Consider the following 6,000-nt stretch of genomic DNA (forward strand, 5'->3'; position numbering starts at 1 on the left):
CTGGCACCCCCTCACCCACGTGGCCCTCAGACAAGGGGTCTCTCGCCCCCTGCCGGTGCCCTGCTGGAACCGCCCATAGAGAGATCTGGGGCGGTGGGGGTGGCGGGGGCGGGGCTGGGGCGCGGGAACAAAGGAGGCTTGTCAGCTTCATGCAGGCAGGACACCAGGGGGGAGGGAAAAAAAAAATCAATGTTTGCTAAATAGGGGGAAAAAAAATCACCCTGACTCAGTGGGGACAAGGTTTATTTTCAAGTGTATTAAAGTGATTACCCAGAGGAAAAGCGGAGCAAATGAACAAGTGTGCAGAGTGGTGAGTCGCTCGTTTTCCCGAAGAGCTCGGAAGAGCAGGCTCTGTGCGCGCCCCCCGCCCAGGCCGGACACAGCCAAGCTTTCGGTTTTAAATAGTTTATAACATTTCAGAGGCAGCGTCTAAGTGGGGGCCGTCCCTGGAGAGGCCCGGCAGACCTCTGCATTTAGCCAGTGATAAATAACCCGGAGCGCACAGGGCCCGGAAGGATCCCAGATTTAATTCAAATAATTTAAAATCTAATGTTGAAAGAGCTCTTTGCATTCATGGGCCGTGCGCATTTCCAGCTGGAGAAAGAAAAGGCTTTGTGTTCCGGGTGGGGGCAGGGTGACAGGCTGGAGCCCGAAGTTTGGGACTAACCTTTTTACCATGTGCTGCTTCCAGCCCGCTCACCAGCATTTTTCATACTATAAGTGGCATCGGTGCTGAAGCCAGACAAGGGGGGAACACGATTTATCCTCTCCTGGAGTTTTGACTCCAGGTGAAAGGATTTTTGTCCATGGCGAGGTTGCTTCCTAACAAGCCCCTTCTCTGACGATGCTCGTCCCTCCCCACAGCTCAGATTTCTAGATGGAAGCATCTTGATGCAGTCGCGGTCCCCCACGCCACCCCGGCGAATCCTCTGGGGCCTCATGGCGTGGTCCCTGTCACAGTAGGAGGCTGAGGCCCATTTGAGGAGGGAGCCCCCACCCCGCATCACCCCCAGCCAGCCTCATCCACACATCAGGAAGACAGCCAGGGCCACCAGGAGATGATCCCAAGAGGCTGGATGGGTGGCTGAGACTGGCCCTGAGAACCCACGCTCAGTACTGAAGGATGTGCGAAACAGTGTGTTGTGTCAATGTTGGCCCAAGATTCAAGGCCACCCAGAACCTCAGAATATGACTGTTTGGAAATAGGCTCTCTGCAGATGCAATCAGATCATCTTGGGTTAGAATGGACCCAAATTCCAATGATTGATGTCCTAGGAAGAAGGAAAACCAGAGACACACAGGGAGAGACGCATGATGACCAAAGCAGGGGTGACATGTCTACAAGCTGAGGACTGTGACCCCACCAGATGCTAGGAAAGGCCTGAGGCAGGTTGTCCCTCAGGGCCTCCAGAAGTACCCAGCCCTGACCACAGCTGGATCCAGAATTCCAGCCTCCAGACTGTGAGAGAGCAGATTTCTATTGTTTTAAGCCCCTGCCCCCACATTTTGGTGTTTTGTTACAAGTCCGGGGAAGATTCACAGGATGATGTCAGAGGTCTGAGTTGTGTAGCAATTGTGTAGTTGTGTAGTTACAACACGCCTCCATCTGTTGGCGTTACATAAACACAGGTGCCGATGCAGGAGACACAAGAGATGCAGGTTCGATCTCTGGGTAGGGAAGATCCCCTGGAGGAGGAAATGGCAACCCACTCCAGGATTCTTGCCTGGGAAATCCTGTGGACAGAGGAGCCTGGAGGGCTACAGTCCAAGGGGTCGCACGGAATCGAACATGACTGAGCACACACACACACAGGTGTCATGACTGGTGATAAAAAGCATCCCCTATGTGAGCTGCAGTCTTTCCAGGAGCTGTTTGGAAGTGGCTGCAGGCACCCGGAGCCAATGGACACATATCTCAGCAGCTTTCCCACAGTCTCAGAATGTCATGGGGACAAAACACTCACCAGCTTGCCTTTCTAAAATGACACATTTCCCCAGTCCTGACTTACCTTTCTTTTTCTTTTAAGAGAATCTATGGGAACTTCTCTTAAAAGGTACCCAAAAGGCACCCTCTCCTGTCAGAATTCATCTCTGGCTTGGGTGGCAGAGGCCCTGGAGCATCTTGGAGGCACTCTCAGGAAAGGGAGGTAGTCCCCCCAACCCGTCTCAGTCCCACGTCACATCTCACTGTCTCCCAGCAGTGTCAGACTCTAGGCAACCAGCCACACAGATCTAGGCTGCCAGGGGCTCAGACAAGATTTCTGTAGAAATAAACATAATGGGCCCTTCAAGAGGGAGACCCTGGCTGTTTCTTATGCTCTAGCTTTCATTGTGACGGCACCCGTGGCAGCCCTGGCAGACGCAGGAGCGATGGCACTGACTGATATAGCTGGCCAGGTGGGTCAAGGTTGCCGAATGGTCCCCTGGCTAGACATGTGGGGTTTGACAGCTTGCCCAACCAGCTGGTGAATAAGTCAGTCAGCCATGGCTTCTGCTTCAACATCCTGTGCATGGGAGAGACAGGTTTGGGCAAGTCCACCCTCATGGACACCCTGTTCACCAAGGTTGAGGGGGAGCCAGCCACCCACACACAGCCGGGTGTCCAGCTCCAGTCCAATACCTATGACCTTCAAGAGAGCATCATGGGGCTAAAGCTGCCAGTTGTTAACATGGTGGGCTTCAGGGACCAGATCAACAAGGAGGACAGCTACGAGCCCATCGTGGAATTCATCGAGGCCCAGTCTGAAGCCTACCTGTAGGAGGAGCTGAAGATCTGCAGGGCACTGAACACCTACCATGACTCTCACATCCATGCCTGCTTGTACTTCATCGCTGCCATGGGTCATTCCTTGAAGTCTCTGGACCTAGTGACTCTGAAGAAGCTGGACAGTAAGGGGAACATCATCCCCATCGTCATCAAATCAGATGCCATTTCTAAGAGTGAGCTAACCAAGTTCAAAATCAAAATCACCAGCAAGCTTGTCAGCAACAGAGTCGAGATCTACCAATTCCCTACAGATGACAAGTCAGCAGCAGAGATCAACAGAACCATGAACACCCACCTGCCATTTGCTGTCATGGGCAGCACAAAAGAAATGAAGATAGCTAAGAAGATGATGAAAGTGTGGCAGTATCCCTGGGGCCCAGTGCAAGTTGAAAATGAAGCCCACTGTGACTTTGTGAAGCTGCAGGATATGCTGATCTGAGTCAACATGGAGGATCTCCAGGAGCAGACCCCCAGCCTGCGCTGTGAGCTGTAGCGCCGCTGTAAGCTGGAGGAGATGGGCTTCAGGGACACCGACCCTGGCGGCAAACCGTTCAGTTTATAGCAGACATGTGAGGCCAAAACGAATGAGTTGCTAGAGGAGCTCCAAAAAAAAGAAGAGGAGATGAGACAGATTTTCGTCCAGATGGTCAAAGAGAAAGAAGCTGAACTTAAAGAGGCAGAGACAGAGCTGCATTAGAAGCTTGACCGTCTGAAGAAACTACACCAGGATGGGAAGAAGAAGCTGGAGGATAAGAAGAAATCCCTGGATGACAAAGTGGATGCTGTCAAACAGAGAAGGAAGACAGCCAAGCTGCTCCAGTTCCAGGGCTCCCAGGTTGGAGGCTCACAGACTCTGAAAAGAGACAAAGAGAAGAAAAACTTTTAATAATCTTGTCTTCAGCAGCTGCACTAAGTCTAAAGGAGAAGACTCCCATTATAGAAGAGTTAGAGTTCCATATTGTCTCAAACCAGAAACCGACCAATACCTTCTCCCTCCAAATTGTGTGCGCATGCACACACACACACACACACACACACACACACACTCTTTAACAAGTGTTCATGTGTCCAGGCAAGAAGCTGTCTTCCAACTTATATGGAATTTTAAATGGAAGTGTCTTGTCCTAATCTAATAAGGCAGGGAAAGATCCATCCGAGCTGGAGAATGGACCCAATGTAACCTCAGAGAGACAACTGCAGGATGACTCACCCAAGTGTAAGTGACTGAGGCAGGAGAGCTCAGCTGTGGGTGTGAAAGTACTGCTTGCAAGTTTTTCATTTAAGTTTTCTGTTTTTCCTTTCAAACGCCAATTCTCCGGTTCAATGGGTTGATTGTCTACAGCCGCTATTAAACACTTCTAAATATGGATGAGAAAGTCAAGCAACATTCATATCTTCTTCAGCATTCACAGACTTTCTGCAGACCCCCTCAGCAAGCAGGGTGAGTGGATCTACTAACATTCAGGTGGAGACAGGAAAGAAGAGATGAAGAAAGGAGAGATGGGGAGTTTAAGCTTAGTGAGAGCAAAATCACTCCATTCAGACTTCCAAGGCCAGTTGGGGTTTTGAGAGAGGTTTCTGCTCAATGTGGGACCTGGAGGGAGAGCTTTGATGTTGATAAATCTGCCCTGAATTCGTTGGTTTAACTTGCATTGAAATACCATTTGAGTGTGCCCATCCCCATATAGCCCTACAACCATTGCCATTCTACTGTCCCGTGTCTCCTGAGAGAGCCTCTTTGCATGTTTTCCAGAATCTGTGTTCATTCTTCCTTTCTTCTCCTTTGTTCTTTTTGCTCAGAAATGTGACCAGTCATTGCTCCTCTGGGGCTTTTTTCGCCAGGAGAAACAACCCAAACCCAGCACTGTTTAGCTTGATATCTTTCTAATGTCCATGTCAATTTTCAATAAAATTCAAAGAAATGCTCAAAAAAAAAAAAAAAAAAAAGGTGGGGGTGGCGGGGGTAAACCCTCCAGGGTGCTCAGGAGCGGCCTCTCTGGGCAGAGCCAGGGTTGCGGTTCTGAGGTCTTGGTGGGCATGAATTTGAGTAGGTGGGGTTGGGCTCGAACTACCTGGGATTTCCTAACCCAACACAGAGAAAACTGCAGGCCTGAGCCCCCTTCTCTGGTGTTTTGTCTGCCCACCTCCCTCAGGGCTGATAATCCCTTACTGCTCAGGAAACACAGCAGGGCTGGTGGACACCGTGAGCACCTGGCCAAACCCACTGCCCGAGACGGGAAAGGATCAACTGATGTCCTCACTGCTTCCGTCCTTCAGTCTGAATAAATCCCCGCCCAGACTGTGTCCAGACTGTGTCCAGAGACAGGCGACCCTGCCTTCCCACCCCTACTCTCCCTTGGCTCACCCTGCTCCCCATGCTTGCCTTCCTTGGGCTCCTCGTGGTCGGGGTGCTTGGAGAGAATTTCCTCCGAACTCCCAGAGACTCAAAGGGGCCTCCTGGTTTCCCCCTCCACTACACTGTCCAGCAGGGGAGCTGCAGCCTCCTGTGACCATGTCCGCCCACACTTGCAGGGCCCCAGGCCACTGAGCAGTAGCCACGTGCAGCTGGTGGCTGCCAGGCTGGCCCACGAGGGCATGGAGGTCTGTGGACAGTGCTGTCTGGGGCCCCACCTGCCAGGACCACTCCTGAGCAGCCCTCCTGGCACTGCCCAACGTGGCTGGTGAATCAGGGGTGCGTCCGGGTGTGGGTTTTCTGACCATAGCCTATTGTCAGAGATGGGTTGCTGCATGTGTAGGACCTGCCTGCAAAGGCATTTTCTCTGGTTTATCTGAAGTTCAAATTTAACTGGGCATAAATTTGTGTCTGCAAACCTGGCTGCCCCACCTGCCCGCACTCAGCTCACAGACATCGGTTCAGAGTCCTAAGCTCCCTGGGGTGGGCATGTTCACGGCTGGTCTGGCTGGTGTTTTCCTCAAAGGAGCCCCAAACGTGGAGCAGCTCTGGGTGCAAGTGCCCTCCCCATCCCGGCCTAAGGAGGCAGGCAAACGGGGAACGTGAGCCTCGGCAAGGCCGGCTGGGCATCCTTGCCAAAGACATGCCTGCAGCTTTCCAGAAGGGAATTCATCCTAAAAATGGAAACCACCCATCCCCCATACCCCGCTTGTCTGCCCAGACTCCCCCCGGGAGAGGGACCCCTGGAAACCCTGCGGCAGACACTTGACACAGTCCCAGTGTACCCGCGGTTCTCACAAGAGCTGGGCGGTAAGCGTTA

At 52.2% G+C, this 6,000-nt stretch overlaps 1 pseudogene; it reads left to right on the forward strand.

Annotated features, from left to right (window-relative positions):
- Window positions 1-2,370: 2,370 nt before the first annotated feature.
- LOC138090437 (septin-6 pseudogene) lies at window positions 2,371-3,653 on the forward strand (annotated as a pseudogene).
- The last annotated feature ends 2,347 nt before the right edge of the window (window positions 3,654-6,000 follow it).

This window comes from Capricornis sumatraensis, chromosome 14, assembly GCF_032405125.1.
Source record: "Capricornis sumatraensis isolate serow.1 chromosome 14, serow.2, whole genome shotgun sequence".
Classification (NCBI taxonomy): domain Eukaryota; kingdom Metazoa; phylum Chordata; class Mammalia; order Artiodactyla; family Bovidae; genus Capricornis; species Capricornis sumatraensis.